The 25,245-nt window shown below is 37.0% G+C and overlaps 1 protein-coding gene across 19 annotated transcripts in view; it reads right to left on the reverse strand.

The window, feature by feature from the left end:
* Positions 1–25,245, reverse strand: part of ARHGEF12 (Rho guanine nucleotide exchange factor 12) — a 152,089-nt gene that overhangs the window by 107,941 nt on the left and 18,903 nt on the right. For 2 of the 19 annotated variants that reach the window (XM_072729530.1, XM_025999051.2), the window contains exon 1: positions 1,447–1,641. The exons of 14 other annotated variants lie outside the window; for them this stretch is intronic. The gene's annotated coding sequence lies outside the window, so the exon portion shown is untranslated. Of the gene's footprint in view, positions 1–1,446; positions 1,642–25,245 lie in introns of those variants that run through there. 3 more of the 19 variants (XM_072729526.1, XM_072729529.1, XM_072729532.1) reach the window with 2 other exon arrangements.

The raw sequence follows: 25,245 nt of genomic DNA on the forward strand, positions 1-25,245 counted from the left end.
TCTTTCTGATGTCAAATAATTGTGATAAAATGTTTTAATCTGCTTATATGGAAACAGTGGAAAGAGTTGTGGGATTTCACTGGCCTGGGTTTCATGGTTTTGTTTGTATTACTTAACCTCTCAAAATATGAATTTCCTCATCTAAAAAAAGGGACAGTCGTAATTTTGTAACTGGGTTGTTATGAGGATTAAATGTAGCAGCAGCTTATGTAAAATACCAACATGTTAGTACAGGAGTATATAACCAGTACTCATACCCTAGCACCAAAAATAGTACATCACAGGCATGAGTATTTTTACACCCTTCACTATAAACCCTATATGTATCTAAAGCACAGACCCTAATATAAACATTCAATAAGTAATTGTTAATTTGTTAATATTCTAAGTCAACCAGCTGTCAAAATGTGGCAAACAGTAGGATCACTCATATCACCATGATGGAGATGATCAAATTAAATGAAAGCTTCAGCGTTATGCTTGAAAATAATTTCAGGCTGTCTTTTCTAAACAGTGGCGTCTGTAGTGCTAAACACTTTTTGGTGTCGTAAACTATGGTCCTAGATCTTTCTGTCTACAAGAAAATAACTTCCACCATGAAAAACACATTCAGGATGAAACAAAAAAGCCTGCAGCATTTTATACCACTTCTTTTCACATTCATGCCTCTGCTCTTGTATTCACAGATATGAATGCAGGAAAAAAAAAAAAAAAGCAGAAGGCAATTCCAATGCCATCACATAGCAATCCGGCAGCTTCTTCATATTTATAACCAACATTTTAGCTGACAAAGGCAAAAATACCACAAACCAAACAAAGGATAAAATAATTCAAATTGATAAGAGTATTTGGTACCATGGATATCACCTTTTTCAAATGACTGTATGTTTCATTTTAGTTTCAAATGAAAAAACAATCATGAAGATTACCCTATAAAAACATTCCCTTCCCCCCACGATAGGATTAATCCCTGTCCTCCCATACCCCATCGAGGTCCCTTGGGTATCAAAGGAAAACCACCATCCTGAAGCTTCAGATAATTAAATCACAATTTACAGAATAATAAATCAAAGTCCCTAGCTAAGATTCAAGAGAAGTTATGTCAATTCAGTTCTAAAAAAAGGTAAAAAAAGGATGCTGCTTCCTATCCTTTTGAATACAAATATCCTTGCAATGCTGGTTGTTAAAACCTTTGTTCTCAAGCTAAGCAATTAAAGCACAGATTATCAAAACTAGAAATTTTCTTCCTTTAAGTCAAATCAGGTTTTTTAAAACATGAAAAAAATCTTAAAAGCTATTTTAAGAATAATGAATAATGTAAAGATATCCTCTTCCTTTTCTATCTTGCTCCTCTGTGATACGTACATCCCTTTCACTGAAGCTATTTTTCTACCATTTTGCTACATTTCATACACCACCGAGAAAACAAAGACTGCTATAGATTACCTGGATCACCAGACAAATCAGCAGACAAGAGCTCAAAAAGGCTTGTTTCCATGGAGCAAAAGAATGAAATCCTCACCAAAACACCACTCCCTTAGCAACCTTAGGCTTCTCCTTTATATATACACTCGACATCCTTGGAAAGGCATTTGCTGGATGATTTTACTGTCCACAAGAGGGATGATATGAAGAAACCCCACCTCTTCTCCCACCCCCAGTCGTCTACCATCATCATCCGAAGCCCAACACTGTGCTGCCAAAGGAAAAAGGCACAGAACAGCAACCATGAACACGACTCCAGGTTACACCACAAAAATACTTAAATGATAAAGAAAGCAAAGATTTAGCTGACAAGTTTTTTTTTAAGGGAGGAGGCCAAGCAGCTTCCACAAAATTAAATATACTTGTAAAGGGTCTAATTGTAGAGACACAAAAATTAGTTTTCTTTAGAATTTCCTGAATAAAGTATGATTTTTAGAAAAACATAGTGTCTCTATGAAAAATGGAGTTCCTCATATATCTTAAAATTTTGTTACTGCTCCTGCCCCTTTCCCCAAAAGGAAATCAACCAAATAAATTAAGATTTACAAAAAAAAAAAAAAAAAAAAAAATCTCCTTTTGTTGCTAGTTTGACCCCTTCAATGATAATCTGGGACAGGAGGTGGGGATGGAGGAGAAACAGATAAAAAAATGAAAGGAGGAAAAATACTTTCTGCCCCAATAAGCCTAATTAAGTTTATAAGCAAGGCTGAGAGGATTGAAATTTCTTCATGCTACTTTGTCTGTGTTTGATTATTGTTAAATCTTCCCTGGTCTCTAACTATGCCCCAGGCATTATGATGTCTGGCACTCTGTTAACTTGCATCCCTGCCACTTACAGTACAATGAGGGAGGGACAGAGATACACACTCATTCAATTTAATCCCTGCAAGCCATGTAATTTTGCTAAAACAGTAATTTGCCTCAAATACTGCTCTCTAACAAAGGCACTGTCACCCTAAGAAGACTCGTTAGCCTCTATTTTCCTTTCCTGAAGCTCCAACCCAATTTGACAATTTGCACACACGTAATTTATGGGATCAGTAGATTACTAATGAATAACAAACATATTCTTTGTTTGATAAAACATATTCCCTAAAACATCTGAATATATCTAATTTTAAGTGAAAACCCAGTAATCATTGCACTCGCTTAAATTATAGCCTAGGGTTCTGTGAATTTCTAAACAACTTCACAGAACCTCAGTCACAGTCAATGATCTATGAAGAATTAGCTTCCATGGAACCACACCTTGGTGAATGCGGTTTGTAAAAAATAAACAAAAAAAGAAGAAGAACCAAAGGGTTAGATAGATGGGTAGATCTTTAGGTTTATTAACTAGAGACTAATGATTTTAATGCTTTCCCTGGACTAAGTACAAATTCATTGAGTTTATGATTTCTAAGTATTTAATAAGAGAATCAGTGATACAAGTTACCATACAACCATGTGACCCAGAAATTGCATGCGAAGGTATTTTGCCCAAATGATGTGAAAATTTATGTCCAAAGAAAAATATTTGTGATGTTTATAGCAGGTTTACTAACTTATCAGTGCTAAACACTGGAAGTAACCAGAATGTCCTTCAATGGGGGAATGGATAAACTATGATTCACTGATACATGGAATATTATTCAACATTTAAAAAGAATGAAATAGGGATGCCTGGGTGGTTCAGCGGTTTTGCGCCTGCCTTCAGCCCAGGGCATGATCCTGGAGTCCCGGGATCGAGTCCCACGTCGGGCTCCCTGCATGGAGCCTGCTTCCCCTCTGCCTGTGTGTCTCTGTCTCTCTCTCTCTCTGTGTCTCTCATGAATAAATAAATCTTAAAAAAAAAAACAAAAACAGGATAGAGAAATAAAGATGGTAATAAACATAATGATTCTTTAAAAAAATAAAAAGAATGAAATATCATTTCACACAATATGGATAAATCTTTTTTTTTTAATATGAATAAATCTTAAATGCATTTTACTATGTCAAAGGAGTCAGATGCAAAATCCAAAGATTTTCATAACATTATATTCACAGGACACCCAGGAAAATGCAAAATTAAAAACAAATTAGACAAACAGATTAGCAGTTACTAGGGACTGCTATTACCAGTTACTATTAGCAGAGAGGAGAGTACTTGCTACTAAGGGGATGTAGAGGGACACATTTAGAGTACAGATCTTCTCCGTGCAATAATAGAGGTGTGGATACATGACTCTACTCTTTAGTTAGAAACCACAGAACTACACATTCTGAAGAGTGAGTTTCTATGAATGCTGGCCAAATAACAACAAAAATCCATCAACCAAAATGTTGGAAGACTCCATGACGGAATGTAGAACTGTGATAAATGAATCTAACTGCATGAAAAATTATGACATAACTGCACTGAAAGGGTGGGGAGAAAATGAGCTGACCTAATTAACTTTGGAAAGTGATGTTCTGACTGGAAATTGTAAGGCTAACAACAAAAATAAACCCTGGACTCTAATTGGAAGGTTTGTTTCTCATGAGCACACAGGTTAACAGTTCTGAAATAGCTTCTCATGTATACTGGAGCTGAACAAATAAGTAAATGGATAATATATGGTTGGAACCAGGTTTCTCATTGTGAAATTCACACAAAAACAAGAAAGGAAGACTAGAGTGAGCCCAATGATACTGGATTAAAATCAGATATACCAGTAAGAACTCTTGCATAATATATTTACAAATGGATATAAAAACAATTATGGATATGTGTGTATACCTGGGTATATATACATATATCATCTATATATACATCTATTACCTAGCTGTATTGCTTGAGAGGGCTTAAAAGCAATGGCACCCCAATAGCCATGAGCATACCCAGTACCCATAGTTTGGATTCTAAATACCATTCTCCTATAAAAGGAATCATAGCTCCTTGGGAAAATGGCTACAACTAGGGCAAAAGGAGCATTTCAGAGTAACAGAAAATAAGGAAGTACTCAAAAAACGAAAAAGATAGCAGCAAGTGCCAACCTAAAAGCTTTTCCAATGGTCAAAGCTGGAACAATATGAGCAACAAAATAAAAACATAGTATTGCAGAATTCAAAATATAAAATAAGCACTAGTCCACACTGATATAAGTAATTAAATAACTAACTAAACAGGAAGACACAAAAATCTTCCTTACAGAAGAATTCTAAATCATATATGTAGATACCTCCTCGCTCCCCTAAGTGTGGATTGGATATTGCTTCTAAAGAAGAGAGTATGGGGGGGGGGGGGGTCTCTGGGTGGCTCAGCGGTTTAGCACCTGCCTTCAGCCCAGGGCGTGATCCTGGAGACCTGGGATCGAGTCCCACGTTGGGCTCCCTGCATGGAGCCTGCTTCTCCCTCTGACTGTGTCTTTGCCCCGCCCCCCTCTTTCTCTCTCTGTGTCTTTCATGAATAAATAAAATCCTTTAAAAAAGAAAAAAAGAAAAAAGAAAAGTACGGCAGAGAGAAAGAGTAACTTTACATGGGAGAAACCTGGCATACACTATCTTAGCCAAGTCATCCAAGTTAATATCACCAATGATGTCATATGGATGATCATATAGACATAATATACCCCTGACACAAAATGAAAGAGGACTTCCTCTCTGTCGTATTCTTCCAAAAAATACATAACTCTAATAATAATAAACAGCAGCAAACCCAGACTATGGGAAATTCTAAAAAATCACTGGTCAGTACTCCTCAAATCTGTTACGGTCATAAAAAACAAGGTGAGCCTAAGAAACTTTCACAAACAGGAAGCAATGTGGAATTCTGAATTGGATCCTGGAACAACATTAGTGGAAAAGCTGAAGAGATACAAATAAAGTCTCTAGTTTAGTTAATACCAATGTCAGTTTCTTAGTTGGACAGATGAACCATAGTAATGCAAGATGTTAACAATGAAGAAAACTAGGTGTAAGGTATATGGAGTTCCAACACTATCTTTACATCTTTTCTGTAAATCTAAAATTATTCCAAAATAAAGAAGTTATTGAGTAACTAGTATATAATGCTAGAAAGTCAGAATAGTAGGTGCTTTTAGGTAGTGACTTAGATTTTTGGTTAAAAACATTCCCACAAGGAAAACTCCAGGCTCAGATGACTTCATGATTGTCACAAACATTTAAAGGAAGAGATAATAACATCCTACTTACTCTTTCTGAAAACACATGACATTTCCCAATTCATTGTCTGAGGCCAACATTACACTCAATATCAAAACAAGGCAATGACATTATAAGAAAACAAAAACCGGGGCAGCCCGGGTGGCTCAGCGGTTTAGCGCTGCCTTAGGTCCAGGGCATGATCCTGGAGACCTGGGATCAAGTCCCATGTTGGGCTCCCTGCATGGAGCCTGCTTCTCCCTCTGCCTGTGTCTCTGCCTCTCTCTCTCTCTCTCTCTCTCTCTCTCATGAATAAATAAAATCTTAAAAAAAAAAAAAAGAAAATGAAAACCAATATCCCTCATGAATACAGATGTAAAAATCTTCATCAAAATACTAGTGAACTGGGCAGCCCTGGTGGCACAACGGTTTGGCGCCGCCTGCAGCCTGGGGTGTGATCCTGGAGACCCGGGATCAAGTCCCACATCGGGCTCCCTACATGGAGCCTGCTTCTTCCTCTCCCTGTGTCTCTGCCTCTCTCTCTCTGTGTGTCTATGAATAAATAAATAAAATCTTAAAAAAAAATACTAGTGAACCAAATCTATCAATACATAGAAAGAATAATACATAATGACCAAATGGGATTTATCCCAGGAATGCAAGGTTAGGTCAACATTAAAAATTCAATGTAATTCACCATACCACCAGTCAAAAAAACCACCACCATATGGTCATCTCAATAGATGCTGAAAAAGCATTTTACAAAATTCAATACCTGTTAATATTAAAATCTCACAAACTAAGAAGATAACTTCCCAAAACTGATAAAAGGCACAGATAACATCACATTTAATGATAACAAATTAAGTACCTTCCCTCTACGATTGAGAATAAGGCAGGATGTCTAGGTGTCTTTGTTCACAATTTCTATTTAACATGTTAGCCAGAGATAAGACAATAAAGTAAATATGTAAAAGGCTTACAGACGGAAAAGAAAAAAATATAATTGTCTTTAACCACAGATGACATGATCATCTTTGTAAAAGATCCAAAGAAATATATATATATATATATTTTAAAGATTTTATTTATTCATGGACACACAGAGAGACAGGCAGAGACACAGGCAGAGGGAGAAGCAGGCTCCTTGCAGGGAGCCTGATGTGGGACTCGATCCCAGACCCCAGGATCACGCCCTGAGCCAAAGGCAGACGCTTAACCACTGAGCCACCCAGGTGCCCAGAAATCTATATTTTTTAAAAAAAGAATGTTTAGCAAGATAATAATACATAAGATAATATACAAAAAGCAATAATATTTCTATATACTAGCAAAAATTAACAACTTTTAATTACCATTTCATCAAAACATATGAAAAATACAGAGCTGAATTAGACGTGCAAGACCTATACACTGAAAACTACAGAATTTTTTGAGAGAAATAAAAGACTTCAATACATATAGTGAGATTATGTTCATGAATTAGAAGACTCACACTGTTAAGATACTGATTCTCCCTCACCTGATCTATATTTGACACAATCATCCTCAAAAATCACAGCATTTAAAAAAAAAATACAAACTGACATGTAGATTCTCAAATTCAGATCCATTCAATACAAAGACTCTAAAAAAGCCAAGACACTTTTTTCAGAAAACAACAAAATTGGAAGGCTTACACTATCTTGTTTCTAAGATTTAAGATAAAGCTACGATACTCATGACATAAAGATAGGTATATTTATCAGAAGAACACAATATAGAGAGCATAAATAGAACCATGTGCAGAGGATTGATTTTTTTTTTTTTTTAAACAAAAGTGCCAATGTAATTTAACAGGAATAGTCTTTTCTACAAATATCCCTGGAGGGCAGCCCGGGTGGTTCAGCGGTTTAGCGCTGCCTTTGGCCCAGGGCGTGATCCTGGAGACCCGGGATCGAGTCCCACATCGGGCTCCCTGCGTGGATCCTGCTTCTCCCTCTGCCTGTGTCTCTGCCTCTCTGTGTCTCTCATGAAAAAATAAATTTTAAAAAATCTAAAAAAAAAAAAAAATCAATCCCTGGAGCATATGCCAAAACAAACACACACAAATAGACCTTAATCCTTACCTCATACCATATACAAATGTTAACTTGATATATATCATGGGACTAACAATAAGAGAAAAACTACAGAACTTCTAGAAAAAATTAGGACTAAATTCTTGCAACCTTGACTTAAGAGTTAGGTCAAAATTTTTCAGGTACGACCCAAAAAGCAAAAACTTTGTTTTTTTTGTGTGTGTGATTTGTTTTGTTTTGTTTTGTTTTACAGATGTTGACAATTTGAACTTAATCAAAATTTAAAACTTTTATTCTTTTAAAGACATTGTTAAGGAAATAAAAAGACATGGCACAAACTAGGAGAAATATTTTCAAAACACATACCTGATAAAGGACTCCTAACTTACATCTCAGTAGTAAGAAGAAAAGCTAATTTTTTAAAAGATTTGAACAGACACTTCACAAAAGAAAACAAATGGCAAAAAGCACATGAAAAGTCCTCAGTATGATTAAGAGAAATGCATATAAAAAAATACAATGAGATGGCCATTCATACCCACTAAAAAACCAAAATTAAAAAGACTGAGTACACAAGAGAGTGTGGGCAACCTCCAGTGGTGGGGAGGGACAGAGGGGGAAGGAGAGAGACAAGCCAACTCCACAGGGAGCCTGCTGTGGGGCTTGATCTCAGGACCCTGAGATCATAACTTGAGCCAAAACCAAGAGTAGGACGTTTAACTGATTGAGCCACCCAAGCATCTTTAAGTCCATAAATAGCTGATAAATTGACTAATTTCTCTAACTCACTCCCTAAATTATAAAACCTAAGTTGTTGCTTTAAACATAAAATCTTCAGAATTCCACAGAAAAATAAACTTTTATCTCAAAAATAAAGCTTGAAATGCTGAGCATTTTAAAATTTTAATTCTTAGCTCTGAACATGTTATTTATAAAAATATTTAACATTTTGATGAGCACTATATCAATATGCTGACTTACTTCAATATCTAAAGCCCAAGCAATTACCAAAGCAATTCACCTAACTAGGATATTCTTACCAGGACATTACAACACTCCACAGCAAAGGAACCTGATGAACACCACTTTGGCCAGGTAGATCAAGGTCATCAATAGTCATAAACTATATCGACAGTACTACCTTGATATGATGTGATGAAAATGGCACTATTCCTCTGTGATCTTCCTTCCAACAACTCATAACTCCAGTCTCATCATGAGGAAAACAGACAAATTTCAATGTAGAGACTATTATAAAATACCTGACCAGTACTCCTCAAAAACTGTCAAGATCATCAAAAACAAGTCTAAGAAACTGTCACAGCTGAGAGGAGCCCAGGGAGACATGACAACTAAATGAGATGTGGTATTCTGCATGGGATCCTGGAACAGAAGAAGAACAACAGGTAAAAACTAAGGAAATCAGAATAAACTCTGGACTTAATAAATATTGATGTATTAAAACTCAGTCATTAATTTTTACAGAAGTATCGTTCTAAGATAATATATTAATAACAGAGGACTCTGAGTGCAAGTATGAAGTACCTGTTCCTCTCTATACTAGCTTTTTAATTTTTCTTTAAATCTAACCCCATTTTGAAAAATAAACTGTTACAAAAACAGTCGCCCTCCCTCCACTACCAATTCAAAAAAGTCCACTGCAGCAGCAGAGTTTAGAACACTATAGGAAAACAGAAGGAAAGAGACTAGGGGAAGAGAATCAAGAAAAGGACTGTACAGGTGTAATTTAAAGAACATCTGTACAGCCTGGGTAGAAAACTATGTTATATAGTTTTTCTTTTCTCTCTGTCTCTTTTTCTCTCTTTAACTATTTAGTGGAACAAGAGAAAGCATAAAAAGAAAGGTCAAAAGATGATCTAACAGGGATGTTAAAAATACTCTTGCCACTGCTTATACAGCTGTACTGGTGTTTTGACGTCAATCTCAAGACTCCCATGGATTATAACAACAATTCCTTCTTTGGTGTTTGCTGTATAAATTTCAAAGTGAAACCCAGTTGTTAATGAATGTTCACAGTTTCCGTGATGAGAAGACTAATTTTGCTTAAAATCTGAGAAATACAGTGGCTAAGGATGGGGAGGAGGAGAAACAGAGAGGGTCATTTTGAACATGCTCATTTGAGTTTAAAGGAAGTCCTCTTTCTCAGACCAAGAAGATATTTACCTTCTCATTCTTAAACCTTCACTGGGAAACTAAAGTGAAATACAAATCTCATTCATTTCTTTTACAAATTTGAAAAAGATGTGGTTTGGTAAAAGCAATTAACTTGCCCTTAACTGAGGACTGATATCCAAAAATGTCTGAAATTTCAGTCTGCAATATCTGTGTTTTGTATGGTAGATTTAACTTAATAGAGTTATATTAGTGATTTGAATCACTAATTGGTATGATTCAATGTATTTGGTTATTCACAAAAGCATATTCTTTGCTAAAACCATCACAATGAATCTTCACTATCCCAAGAGAAATATGTTATAAACAATACTTTTTTCCCCTAAATTTGCAACTACACGAGAACTGACTGTTATACCAAAATTCACAAGGTTAATTTTGCATTTTGAAAGGTAATTTCTGCCATGTCATATATGTTGCATTCTTTTTTTTTTTTTAAGATTTTAATTATTTATTTGAGACAGAGAGTGAGGAGAAGGAGGAGAGGCAGAAAGACAGGGACAAGCAGACTCTGTGCTGAGCTCGTGGAGCCCGATGCAGAGCTGAACCTCACAACCCTGAGATCATGACCTGAGCAGAAATCAAGAACTGGGGGCCACCAAAGGGGCCCCAAGTTGTATTCTTACCTTTGTGAACCTCTGGAGCTGAACAGAAAAATCAGCGAGAGATGCTTAGTAGTTCAATAAAGCTGTCTTTATCAAGTATCCTAACATTCATGTATATATTCAGCTGTACACAACAATCTCAACTTTATCTCCAGAAGTACCTCCCTACTCTTAACTGGTGATTAAATCGAAAGGAGTGAATGTTTCTTCTCGACCAAGGAAAATATATGCCAGCAATGTCAAAATTACAGAACTGTTACGGACATTTTTTTAAAAAGTTCTCACTATGCAATTCATTTTTATGAGAAAAAGCATATCTGAAAGTCAAAGCATCTCTCCTACACTGAATAAAGGTGCCACTCCGAAATGATCACAGGAGAAGGACACTGGAGGGATGTGGGAGAAGGTGGTTAATGACAGCCACCACGTCAAATTTAAAGGAAGCACAAGAAAGGGAAAAATTTGACTATGGATAACCATAAAAATCCATTTTTCATATTTTAATTTTGTTCTCAAATTAATTTCCATCATTATAAAAAAATAGTTGTTCATTGAAAATAATATGGAAAAAAATACATAGGGAAAAAAATCACCTAACACCTTACCACCCATCATTATTCTACTAAATTAATTATATAGCTATATAATAAAATACAGTACAGCCACAAAGCACAGGCACTCACAGAGAAATAAAACATGTATAAAAAGTATACTGCTGGGGTGTGGCTCCGGTGGCACAGTGGTTTAGCGCCGCCTGCAGCCCAGGGTGTGATCCTGGATACCCGGGATCGAGTCCCACATCGGATTCCCTGCGTGGAGCCTGCTTCTCCCTCTGCCTGTGTATCTGCCTCTCTGTGTATCAATAAATAAATAAAATCTTAAAAAAAAAAAAAAAGTATACTGCTGGGGATCCCTGAGTGGCTCACCGGTTTAGCACCTGCCTTCGGCCCAGGGAGTGATCCTGGAGTCCTGGGATCGACTCCCGTATGATGGAGCCTGCCTTCTCCCTCTGCCTGTGTCTCTGCCTCTCTCTGTGTGTCTCTCATGAATAAATAAATAAAATCTTAAAAAAAAAAAAAAGTATACTGCTAAATGAAAACATTGTTACAAAACAGTACATATAGAATAATTTCATTTGTGTAAAGCAACTTAATGGTTGCTACATCTGATAGCTACATCTGGGTGAAGAGAGGGAACTTATCACTTTATACCTTCTTCTATGGTTGAAAAAGATTAAACTAGTTTTAGGGGCACCTGGGTGGTACAGTCAGTTGGGCTTCTAACTATTGGTTTCGGCTCAGGTCATGATCTCAGGGTCGTGGGATCCAGCCCACATCGGGTGCTCACCTGTGGAGTCCACTTGGGTTTCTGTCTGCCCCTCCCTCACCTCTCATATAAATAAATAAATCTTAAAAAAACAAAACTATAATTTTAGTACTGAAGCTGCTAACAGGTATATAAAGGTTCATTACTCTTTTCTAACTTAAATGTATGTCTAAAATTTTACATTATAAAATCACATAAAAATGTACTTTATACTTCTAAAGAAAAAACGTTTGAGACTGGTTTCATCCTGAAGAGCTTTTCTGTTTGTGTCTGCATTTGTTTTTAATTCTAGAGATAGGTATCTCAGCTAGATCCCCCTTAAACAAAAAATTATCAACCACGTACAATAATTTAAAAAATATATTGTGGGCAGCCCGGGTGGCTCAGCGGTTTAGCACCGCCTTTAGTCCAGGGCATGATCCTGGAGACCCGGGATGGAGTCCCACGTCGGGGTCCCTGCATGGAGCCTGCTTCTCCCTCTGCCTATGTCTCTGCCTCTCTGTCTCTGTGTGTGTCTCTCATGAGTAAATAAAATCTTTAAAAAATATATATATAGATCAAAATCCCTTGAAGTAGGTATTATAGTAGACATTACAGATAAAGAGACAAAAGCTAAGTCAGAGTCTAAGTAATTTTAAGCATTTAAGCTAACAAATATCTGATTGTAAATTCTGTCTCTATCAAAAGAGGGAAAATTTTGTGGGGGAAAACTTTACAAAAATTGAGCATCTCTCTTATCTCCAAGAAACAAACTTCAGTTTCCCATAAATAAATCTTTCAAATGCAAGGAGTAAACCAAGAAAGGATTCCTATACTCTACTGCTCACTTGCCTAGGAAATTCAAGCTATACTTGAGAGCAGACTGAACTCTGCAAAGCAAACTGGTTAGTAACACATTGGGGCAAAGGTCTGCCAAAAAGAACTGTGCATTGAGCTGGTATATGACACAGTGTGTACTGAAGCACAAATAAGTATAATTGAGAGGCATTAAACAGTATCAAGTCCATGTTAAAGATGGTATCTCTATTAGGATATATGAGAACTTTACTTCCTGAATACAAAAGAAAACATTATCAGCAGATCAGAGCAGTAAATAGTTCTACTGAAACCCAGGTAGTGGGATCCCTGGGTGGCGCGGTGGTTTAGCGCCTGCCTTTGGCCCAGGGCGCGATTCTGGAGACCCGGGATCGAATCCCACGTCGGGCTTCTGGTGCATGGAGCCTGCTTCTCCCTCTGCCTATGTCTCTGCCTCTCTCTCTCTCTCTCTCTCTCTGTGTGTGTGTGACTATCATGAATAAATAAAAATTAAAAAAAAAAAAGAAACCCAGGTAGTAGTGCTAATGGCGACCCTTGAATAATGAAGTAATTTAAAATCTTTTGTAATTTACAAGGCATTTTTCTTTTCTTTTTTTACTGTAGTAGTGGTTACTTTGTAGTTACTATTACTTATCTAGTGTTCTCTTAAAAAAGCTTTAGTGGCTTTCAGGGTGCCATCAAAAATTCCAATATTCGAGGGATGCCTGGGTGGCTCAGCAGTTGAGCATCTGCCTTTGGCTCAGGATGTGATCCCGGGGTCCTGGGATTGAGTCCCACAACGGGCTCCCTGCATGGAGCCTGCTTCTCCCTCTGCTAGTGTCTCTGCCTTTCTCTCTCTCTGTGTCTCTCATGAATAAATAAATAAAATCTTTTTTAAAAAATTCCAATATTCAAAAGTATGAAGGTAATATAACACCGATTAAAGTACCACTTTTCTGGATTATAACCTAAATCTGTACCTTATAGATTATAAAATATCCAAGTAGCAGTAGCTTAGCCCATGCAAAAGATAGTTTTGGTGAGCTATACTCTTATCCCTTCAAGTTTTTACTAGTGATCACTAGAAAAAACATTTAAAAAGTTGCTCATAACTTGTTATAAAACTGTTGCAGGAGACATTAAACCCATTTTTGTCTTGAAATCTATGTGAATAATATTTTTTATGAAGTTAATGACAAATGACAGGAGGAAACACACTCACCAACAGCTGAATCATATTTATCTTTTTCCCAAAGCATCCTGATTTAAATTTTGTTTTGTTTTGTTTTAAATTCAAGTTAGTTAACATATAGTGTATTATTATTTGGGGGGTAGAATTTAGTGTTTCATAAGTTGCATATAACACCCAATGTTCATTACACCAAATGCTCCCCTTAATGTGCCCATCACCCAATTAGTCCATTCCCCCATACACCTCCCCTCCAGCAATCCTGTTTGTTCTCTATAGTTAAATGTCTCCAATTTTTTTTAAGTTTTTAACCCACAGCATCCTGAAAGCAAAGAGGCTTACTCACAATGGTTTTATCAACCTTTATAATAGTTATATTTTCATTTCCATCACTGTAAAAACTTGATCTTTTTTTTAACTTGATCTTCTATATTCATTTTAATGTCTTTAATAGGGACTTGTGTGTGTGTGTGTGTGTGTGTGTGTGTGTGTGTCTGTATTCTTTATTATAAACCACTTCTCATCTTTTTGGGATGTGATATAGAACATAAGCATTAAAAATAATTTTTATTTTTTTAAAGATTTTATTTACTCATGAGACACACATAGGCAGAGACCCACATAGCCTCCTGCAGAGGCTCCATGCATGAAGCCCTATGTGGGACTCGATCCGGGACTCCAAGATCACACCCTGAGCCAAAGGCAAATAAATGCTCAACCGCTGAGCCACCCAGGCATCCCTAATTTTTAGGGGCACCTAGATAGCTCAGTTATTAAATGCTCGACTCTTTTTTTTTTTAAGACTTTATTTATTTGACACAGAGATAGAGAGATAGATAGGGAAAGCACAAGCAGGCAGAGCAGGAGAGGAAGAAGTGGGCTCCCCACTGAGCAAAAAAGCCTGACTCGGGGCTCAATTCCAGAATTTAATAGTACTGATTTTAATAGATATCTATAGTCTGATTTTAGAAAATGTACTCCCCCCTCCTCTAGACATTACTCTTTTTCTCGTGGAATTTTAATTGGGAAAAATGATCTAATCTCATTTGAACCCATTCGAGAGACACGGTAAAAGTAAGTATGACTCCTTATATAGATTAGGAGAGGTAGGCTCAAATAACACAACAAAAAAGTTGACATGGTTAACGTATCTTTGAGGGACAAAGCCGGGATTCATTTCCGGCAATTCTGACTCTCATAGGCTTTCTTCTATACCACACCACCTTAAATAGGGCTTTCAGCAAAGACAACATAAAATTAAAATATTAGATGATGAGAGAAGGACAAGGGAAACGAGATGGGAATGGAGAGGTACCAGGGGAAAAGAAAAAAAGGAAGGGAGAAAGAAAGGAGGAAAGAAGAAAAAGAGTGGGGAAGGAAAGAAAAGAGGGAGACCAACTGACCTTCATAACAATAGTGAAAATCATAAAGGATCTAGGAATTAAACTTAACAAAAAATGTTCTGAGGCCTCTATGAATAAAAATACAAATTATTACTGAAGAACATAAAAGAAGACCTGAAGTTTCTAAAGAAATACCACGTTCATGTATAGGAAGATGATATCATAAATATGTTCATTTACCCTAAATTTAGCTAGATAGTCAGTGCAATTACAATAAAAAAAAAATCTAGTAGGGCTTTTTATGAAACCTGACAGGTTGATCTCAAAATTTACATGGGAAAAGAAAAGGTCAAGAATAGCAATGAAAATTTTGAAAAAGAACCAGGTAAGGAGACTTACTCTACTTATAGGCTTAAGTAATTTGGACAGTTTGGTTTGGTATAGAAATAGTCAAACTAGTGAACTGAGGGTTGATGGAGGGGAGGTGGGGAAGATAACTGGGTGATGGGCATTAAGGAAGGCACTTGATGGAATGAGCACTGGGTGTTATACACCCAGTGCAACTGATGAATCACGAAATTCTACCTCTGAAACTAAAAACAAAACAGCAAAAAAAAAAAAAAAAAAAAAAAAAAAAAACAGTCAAACCAATGGAACAGACCAAAAGCTAAGAAACTCACAACATATGGAACCATGATATAATCACAAATTTAGCACAGCAAATCAATGGGGAAAAGACTATACAGAAGAAGCAAGACAACTGGTTATCTAGAAGGAAAAATAAAACAATCTCTACCTCATACCATAATCATATTTTATTAATTAAAAACACTAGTTAGGGCAGCCCTGGTGGTGCAGCGGTTTAGCGTCGCCTGCAGCCTGAGGTGTGATCCTGGAGACCCGGGATCGAGTCCCACGTCGGGCTCCCTTCATGGAACCTGCTTCTCCCTCTGCCTGTGTCTCTGCCTCTCTCTTTCTCTGTGTCTCTCATGAATAAATAAATAAAATCTTTAAAAAAAAAAAAAAAAAACACTAGTTGCAGGTTACATTCAACACAAATTCAATTTTTATAAAGTTAAAAAATATGCCCCTCAAAGCTCTATAATGTGTGAAGATGCAATAACTATGTAGAAAAAGCATATAAACGTGCATGAAGGCAACAAACACCCAATCTACAATAGTGTTTACTTCTGCCGAGGAAGAGAATAGGGTTAGGGAAAAGTACACAGGAGTGGCACTTTATCTGTAATTTTAGTTCTTCCCCTTCCCCCAAGAATGATGATGCTAGGTAGTAGATGCACAAATATTCATTATATTATTTTCTTTTTTTTTTTTTTTTTGGCTTATGCTTGAAATATTTCACAACAAAGTAAAATGAGAAGAAAAGAAAATTAGATGTTGTAAGTAATTGGGGTTTCTATTTATTAACACTGAGAAAGCATATTTTTTCCTTTTTTTTTAAATTTAGAACTCACTGAAAGAAAATATTCTTATATTCCTCCAAAATCCTAGTTGTTAAAACTTCATCACTCCAATTAATCTCTATAAAATGATAAATGTAATATTTAGAAGGGCTTATGCCACTAGTTCATTGACTTAAAACTCTCTAAGACTTATCCGCAAGCACCAGTCCTGAAATAGCTGACTCTTATCTATGAAATTTATTGTAAGTTTTCAATTAAAAACAAGAGATTTCTGTGTACACTTCTGTAGTCATTAGTCACTACATAAGATCACACTGCGATCATGGAGACAGCTAGAAACCAAGGACAAAACCAATTCTACTTTTTCAGCAGCTAAAGAATAACACTTCTGTATTATAAATGCTGGAGGCCAGACAATATTTATTCTAAAACTTTTCTAAAAGGGAAACATACATAGGAAAAACAGGGGTTTTGGTATTGGTCAGGCTGTGGTCAATATCTGGCACAGCTATTCAATGCTTTGTGTGACCCTGAGAAGTTTACTGAACTTCACTGAACCTCAGTTTCCTCACAAGTGATTAAACTAAGAACTTGTAGGGATGCCTGGGTGGCTCAGCAGTTATTAGCGCCTGCCTTTGGCCCAGGGCATGATCCTGGGATCCCAGGATTGAGTCCCAGGTCGGGCTCCCTGCATGGAGCCTGCTTCTCCCTCTGCCTCTGTCTCCGTTCCTCTCTCTGTTAGGAGTAAATAAATAAAATCTTTAAAAAATAAATAAATAAAAAACAAATAAAACTACCAACTCTCCTTGGCCATAGCATAGTAGTATCCAGCTAAAATTTTTTCTTTTCTAGTTACCGCTATCCACCCATGGAACATACATTATCACGTGGCCTCCAGGAAAGGAATACAGGTGAGTTTAGATTAGGTAACTGGAGCCAGGATTTGGGGGTCAGACTGTGGTCACACTAATTTACCTGTTGCTCACAGACAGAAAAGGGAAGAGACCAGCCAATACTTCTGTGGGAAAATAAGGAACCTCATAGGTGACAGACAAGAACAGGCCACTCATTGTATTATTTCATTGTCCAGAGCATCATGAAAATATTTTAAAAAGAAATCGAATGTACTCCTCCAAAGCAGATACATTTAGATTTAAGGATTTTATTTATTTATTTACTTACTTATTTATTTATTTGAGAGAGAGACAAAGAGTTCTAGCAGGAGAGCACAAGTGGGGTGAAGGGGAGAGGGAGAGAATCTCAAGCTGACTCCAGGCTGAGCGTGGAGCCTGATGTAGAGTTTGATCCCACAACTCTGAGATCATGACCTGAGCCAAAACCAAGAGCTGGATGTCCAACTGACTAAGCCACCCAGGTGCGCCCAGATATATATAAATTTAAATTAATTTGGAGTCATCAAGGAAGATACTCTTTTCTATTTTTAATTGACCCTTTTTCCAGAGTCTTGCAATGGAGGAATAGTTAGCAGGTTATTTTTTTTTTCCTGCCTCTTTTGTTGTTGTTGTTGGAAGTGATACCAGGGGTACATGTAATTTCTCCAATTTGACCTAAACATTATCTATCCTTCCTTACTTGGGAAATGCCCATTATCACTAAGATTATAGCTTCAGGAGTGCTTGCACGTAAGTTGGCGAGCAAGCTGGCTAATACCTATCAAGACAACCAGGTCCACTGACTAGGCAATCCACGGGGTGACACGTGTCAGAAACATATTATCTTCATAGTCATATCACATATCTCTTCTTAACCCTAACAAGTTAGAAACAGGATCTTCAGCAACATATGGGATTTAAGGAAGTATAAAGAAAAAGAACCTGAAGTTGTTAATGACTACATGAAATTTTTATGTTCTGCAAATAAGAATACATTTTTAAGAGCCAAACTTTCACCTCAAATTCTTTACATTTACATTAAACATCCAGAGTCAGGGGCTTCCTACATCCCTCATTTTCCTTTATCCCTCTATCTTATGGTTACTACAGCCCTCTGCAACCCTCTCACCACTGCCCCACTGCAGGAACTTCTGTCTCCCACTACAGCCTCTCAATTGCATTCCTATCTCAAGATTTACTTCCCTCTCAGGGCGCCTGGCTCAGTTGGTAGACCATGTGATTCTTCGTCTTGGGGTCACGAATTCAAGACCCACATTGGGCCTACAACTCACTTAAAAAAAAAAAAACTTCTTAAAAAAGAAAAAAATCATCTTTCAGATTACTACCTTAGTTATTCACTAAAATAAAAATCAAAAATATAAATAAAAGGGATCCCTGGGTGGCGCAGCGGTTTGGCGCCTGCCTTTGGCCCAGGGTGCGATCCTGGAGACCCGGGATCAAATCCCACATCAGGCTCCCGGTGCATGGAGCCTGCTTCTCCCTCCGCCTGTGTCTCTGCCTCTCTCTCTCTCTCTGTGACTATCATAAATAAATAAAAAATTTAAAAAAAAATTTAAAAAAAATATATAAATAAAAACTAGAGTTTTCACTTAAAAACATTTCTAATTACAAATGCAGTAATATATTAATCACTGAAAGCCTAAAAAAATTCAGATAAATATAAAAACAAAAATCACCCATAATCTCACAACCCAGAAACAGAAACATTTTAAAAATTAGCATGACCTAGAAAGTCTATATATTAAATTTTAAGCACTATATTTATTTTTTAAAACATAATTGGCATTATATTTGAAGTTTTATCTCCTACTTTTCACATACCTTGGACACTTTTTCATTATAGTTTACCTGAAAATGACTACAGTTGCTGAATATATAATATTCTATCAAATATCATATGGTAACACTGGTGTCCTAACTGCTCCTTGCCCTTATAATTTCTAGGTCTACCTCTTCAGAGTACCAGACTTAAATTGATTGCTCTTTGCCCCTACTACAAATAATGGTGGGGTTGACATCTCTGCATAAAAATTGACAACTAAATCTTTATTTCCTTTTATGTCTTGAGATATATACCATATTGGCATTACTGGCTCAAAACGTTTAAATATTTCTTAGGCTTTTGAGCTATACTGTCAAATTGTTTTCTATGAAGTTTAAAGCCAATTTACATACTCAAATGTAGAGGATAAAAACACTGCTTTACCACAATCCTTCCTGGCATGACATATTTGCTTAAATTACAATTAAGAAAAGAAAAGAAAAGGGATGCATGGGTATCTCGGTGGTTGACCATCTGCCTTTGGCTCAGGGCATGATCCCCCGACCTGGGCATCAGGCTCTCTGCAGGGAGCCTGCTTCTCCCTCTGCTGGTGTCTCTGCCTGTGTGTCTCTCATGAAAAAATAAATAAAATCTAAGAAAGAAAAAAAAGGGGGAAAAAAGAAAAAGTTCTTCACACAGCAAGGCATGGCCCCTGAGATCTTTCTTGAATTTTTTGCTTGGTATTCAAGATTATGCCTTATGTTGTACAGCACTGTAACTCTTACTTTGGGTTTATCTGTTTATTCATTCATCTATTCAAATATTTATTGCCTTTTGTCTTCCAGGTATAGAACACAAAAGTGAGTCAGACAGACAAGCTCAGCAAAGCTGGAAAAATTAGCTCCAAGATTTCTCCATCAAAAGTATTGTCCTTAGAGCTATCAAATCTCCTCTGTACTAACTCCCTTCCAGATCCAGTATGGGCTCAATTCTTGAGACAAGGTTGTCCCTATGTTGACCAACATGACATCTGAGGTAACTGAAAGTGGTGAGATAGGCCACTGGAAAAGTTAGACAAAGGCCAAATCATGAGTGGTCTTGAATGCATGTCAAAGAACTTGCCTTTAGCCTCTAGGCTACTGTCTCCCACACTTAAACACTACCTTACTCATCTGCCAGTCACATAACTCCTGGACTATTAGTTACTTAATGTTTTCCTTTAAGTATCAATGCTTTCATTTCAGAAGGAAGCTTTACTTCACGATGATAAATAAAAAGCCAGCATTATTGGCCACAAGTAGAAGGCAATAGTGGGCAAAAAATATAAACCATTATTAAATTTTTAAAAAGTAAAAGTGAAATGCAAATAAAGTATTCTTGGAAGTAGGAACACTAACAATTAGCACATCTGTTACATGGTCATCACAGCAGCCTTGAAAATGAGGCATTTCAGTGTTTCAGTATCTTCAAATCCCCTGAAGTCATGACATGCCTTTAGCCTTACTCAGTTCACTGATACTAGTGATTGGTCATTCAATGGAAATCAACAGTTAAAGCAAAAAAGTGTTAAAAAAGTAAATAAACACTCATATATACGTGATGTTTCATTTCAATGTAAAATACATAAGTGTACATTTACCAATTTTTAAATGTAGGACCAAGGCCTCTTCCTTAAATAAGGATGTGTTGATTGCAGTGCTCTATTATCTTTCTTGTATAAACTGTACTAAAATACCTCAGCTATGATTTATTTCCTGTTTCAGTTTCCTTACAGTGGAGCAAGAAACTAAAAATACTCATTGGACTCTACTTTTTTCCCAAATAACTAATAGTTGTTTTTCACTCACATTTAATATGGACAGCAATTTCTTTTTCTTTTTTTTTTAAGATTTTATTTATTTATTCATGAGACACAGAGAGAGAGAGAGAGGTAGAGACACAGGCAGAGGGAGAAGCAGGCTCCATGCAAGGAGTCTGACGTGGGACTCAATCCTGAGACTCCAGGATCACATCCTGGGCCAAAGGCAGGCACTAAACCGCTGAGCCACCCAGGGATCCCTGGACAGCAATTTCTTTAGTGATGGTGTCTCTACTGGCATTTCCAAAGTGCACACAACTCAGTTGTCACAGAAATACCTTTCTTTTTTTATGCGCATATTTTTCCTCATTTTTCATATATTTAACTATCTAATTCCAATACAAGTACAACAGGTTGGGATGATGCTATTCAAATGGAAGCAGAAGTATTCAGACATACTACGAAGTGGCCTCCTACACACACGCATTTAACTTGCTGCAGGTTAAAAGTCATGCTCTACAGAGGAAATGGAGTGAGCCCATGAAATTGAGGTTGACCAAGAGATTTCAGTGATTGCTTCTCTCCTCTCTTCTTTTAAATATACTGGCCACATCTTTCAAGACTTGATCATGTGTAGCTACCCTGGATGTTACAGGACTTCATGAATTCCTAAATGACCACCCATCTTGACCATGTTTCCTCCAACAGTTCCTTAACTGTAACCGGCCACCTTGAAACACTCCAAAACTGTATCTCAACATCAAGAATGATAATCTCCCCAGGTACATTTGCAGTATCTCTCATCCTGTTATTTGCATGCTTTCTATCAGCATTACAGCTCGAAAACATTCATTAAAAAATCTTATGAAAGTATTCCCTATCTTAACTTCAAAAATGGAACTATGTATAGTCTGGCAGCAATAGTGGAAAAGTCTTCACACATCCATTTGAGATGGAGGAGGAATTTCAAATATTTTGGAAGAAATCTTCAATTTGTGAGATCATATGCGTGACTGAGACAGACTCTGCAAATAAGCACATCTTGACAAATATATCTGCCCATGTGAACAACTTAAATCTATCCTGATAAATTTAAGTATTCTGTGTACAAAACAAAGTGAACAAGATAACCACAAAACTAGAACCACAAGATATGTGATTTTTTTTTCTTCTCTGAAAGGACCACTTGAGGACTCCTGAAAAACTACTGAAAATATTTTGAGTGTTTTAAAAGATACTTGAAAGATTTGATATGTTTTCACAAGAATTTTCCCAAATTGGATGGCAGCAAAAAGCAAATGAGGAACCCCTTTTTCCATATCATCAATATCTAATAAATAACTTGACACATTCAGAAGAACAGATTCTAAAAATTCCTTTAGATGATTTCTTGGAACAAAAGGCCTAATATTTATTAGTATGGAACCACTGATCAAAGTTGTCCATTAATTAGCTTCTGACCTTTCCAACTACAAATACGTGAGAGTTGGGGTTGTTGGTATTTGTTAACATCAAAATTTTAACAATGCACCTGTCCTAATGATCTTGAGTCTCATCTTATATGCCAGGCAGTGTCCAAACAATATCCCTTCATTGCTGACTAAAAACAATTTTCTCACTGAGGAACTGATTTTCAGGCAGACATTTCTGTAAATCAAAGGATGCATTACAGATTTCATTTTTAATTTTTAAAAATTTAATAGTGTCTAATTTTCTACTGTCGCCTTCTGTAAGTGGCAAGAATATTGATTTTATATTTATAATAAGGAAATAAAGTTTCCTTTGGAAATGGATTTTCAATTTAAAAACCAATGTTAAAAAACAGTACAACTCATGTTAAAATTATAAGCAAAATAAAACAATATTCTATCTTTAAAAATTAACTGATAGTTCAGTGATTATAAGACTATTGCAGATTATTAAGGTAATATCCAAATAATTTAAATATAGAAAAAAAGAGCCGACAAGATAAAGGCCAAGTTTCTTAACATGCATTCAAGACCACTCTAATTATCCTTCTAGGGCAGCCCGGTGGCTCAGCGGTTTGGCGCTGCCTTCAGCCCGGGGCCTGATCCTGGAGACCTGGGATTGAGTCCCACATCGGGCTCCCTGCATGGAGCCTGCTTCTCCCTCTCCCTCTGCCAGTGTCTCTGCCCCTCTCTCTCTGTGTCTCTCATGAATAAATAAATAAAATCTTAAAAAAAAAAATTATCCTTCCAGTCTCTTTTCTCACCACTTTCCTTCATCTCAAATTTCATGTTCTAGCAATATTCCATAAATAAAAAAAACTATACTTTCTAAAATGTCTGTTATCCATGTCAGCAGCACCGCCACCACCTACACACACACCCCACATCTAAACATCTAACTCAAATCCTTACCTTTAAAGAGGTTCTTTACCTACTACTTTCCTCCAAGAAAACTTCCCTTAACCACGTCTCCTCAGACTGTATTACAGTCATACCTCATTTTATAGCATTTTACATATACTGCATTTTTCACAAATTGAAGGTTTGTGGTAACCCTGCATTGAGCAAGTCTATGGATGACATTTTCCAACAACATTTGTTTACTTCGTATCTCTTGTCTCACAATAGTTCAAACTTTTTAAAATTACACTTGTTATAGTGATCTGTGATCAGTGATTATGGCTTGCTGAAAGCTGAGAGGATGGTTAGCATTTTTCAGTACTAAGTATTTTTAGTTATTTTTTTTTTTTAGACGTAATACAACTCTATGCTTAACAGACTACAGTATGGTACAAACTTCACTTTTACATGCACTGGAAAACCAAAAAATTCATTTGGCTTGCTGTATTATGGTATTTACTGCAGTATTCTGGAACCAAACCCACAACATCTCCCAGATGTGCCTCTATCAGATCTTAGAAACATTGTCTTATTCACTACATATCTTTCTCTGGTTCTCAGCATAGTTATTCAACAGATAATTTTTGGAAGAACTCTCCAATGTTTTACTTGACTACTATGTATCACTTAGCAACGTTAATTACATTTTACTTTCAACTTTCATCCCTTCATGAAGTTTCCTTTGTATACACTGTGCTCTCCTGGTACTCCTCCTACTCCTCTGTAACCACTGCCTTGACTCTCTGTAACAATTTCTTAATAGGCTTTGAGAGCACTTCTGTCCTCCCCCACATATGTGACCCAAGATATTATTTTGGCCATCCTTCCCTTATAATCTCATTCTTCTGAACTTGCCTATTCAAATTACTTCAACTACCATCACAAACACAACAGCAGCAGCCAAACCCTCACTTCTCTATAGGTGACACATATGTCATTGATTAGCTATGAACACCTGGATATTCCATAGGGTACCTGTGGTGGGCAGCTTCTAAAATATCCCCCAACAAATCCTGCCTCCTGGAATGCATGCTCTGTATAGGTCCTTCCCCACAGTGAACAGAAGTGATCTGTGTTACCAGCAGACAGTACAAAAATGACCGTGTGCCTTCTGATCCAGGCCAGTTCATAAAAGTTATTATGGCTTCCACCTTGTTCTCTAAGATCATTTGTTCTGGGTAAAGCTAGCTGCCTCAACCATCCCTATAGAGAGGTCTCTGAGGAACTGAGGCCTCCTGTCAACAACCAGCACTCACTTGCCCAGCATGTGAATGAGTCACCTTAGAAGTGGATCCATCAGCTCCATTCAAGCCTTTGCTTCAAGAACAGACATCTTGACTACAAGCTCATTAGAGACCTTGAAGCAGAACTACTCAGCTAAGTGGCTCCCAGATTTGATCACAGCAAACTATAATAAATGTTTAGCAGCAAAGTCCAACAGAACTTTTAGTAACGATTAAAATGTTCTTTTGTTTTTATGTATTTTTATTTTTTTTTTAGATTTTATTTATTCATTCATGAGAGACACAGAGAGAGGCAGAGACACAGGCAGAGGGAGAAGCAGGCTCCCTGCAGGGAGCCCGAGGTGGGACGGGTCTCCAGGATCAGGCCCTGGGCCGAAAGCAGGCGCTAAACCGCCAAGCCACCCAGGCTGCCCTCTTTTGTTTGTTTTTAGAGATTTTATTTATTTGAGAGAGAGGCCAGTGGAGGGAAGAGCAGAGGGAGAGGGACAAGCAGACTCTGCACTAAGCTAAAGCCTAACATGGGGCTCAAACACATGACCCTGATGAGATCATGACCTGAGTGGAAAACAAGAGCCAGAGGTTTAACCAACTGAGCCACCCAGCTGCCCCTGATTAAAATGTTCTATGTCTAATG

Source organism: Vulpes vulpes, chromosome 12 (genome assembly GCF_048418805.1).
Source record: "Vulpes vulpes isolate BD-2025 chromosome 12, VulVul3, whole genome shotgun sequence".
Classification (NCBI taxonomy): Eukaryota; Metazoa; Chordata; class Mammalia; order Carnivora; family Canidae; genus Vulpes; species Vulpes vulpes.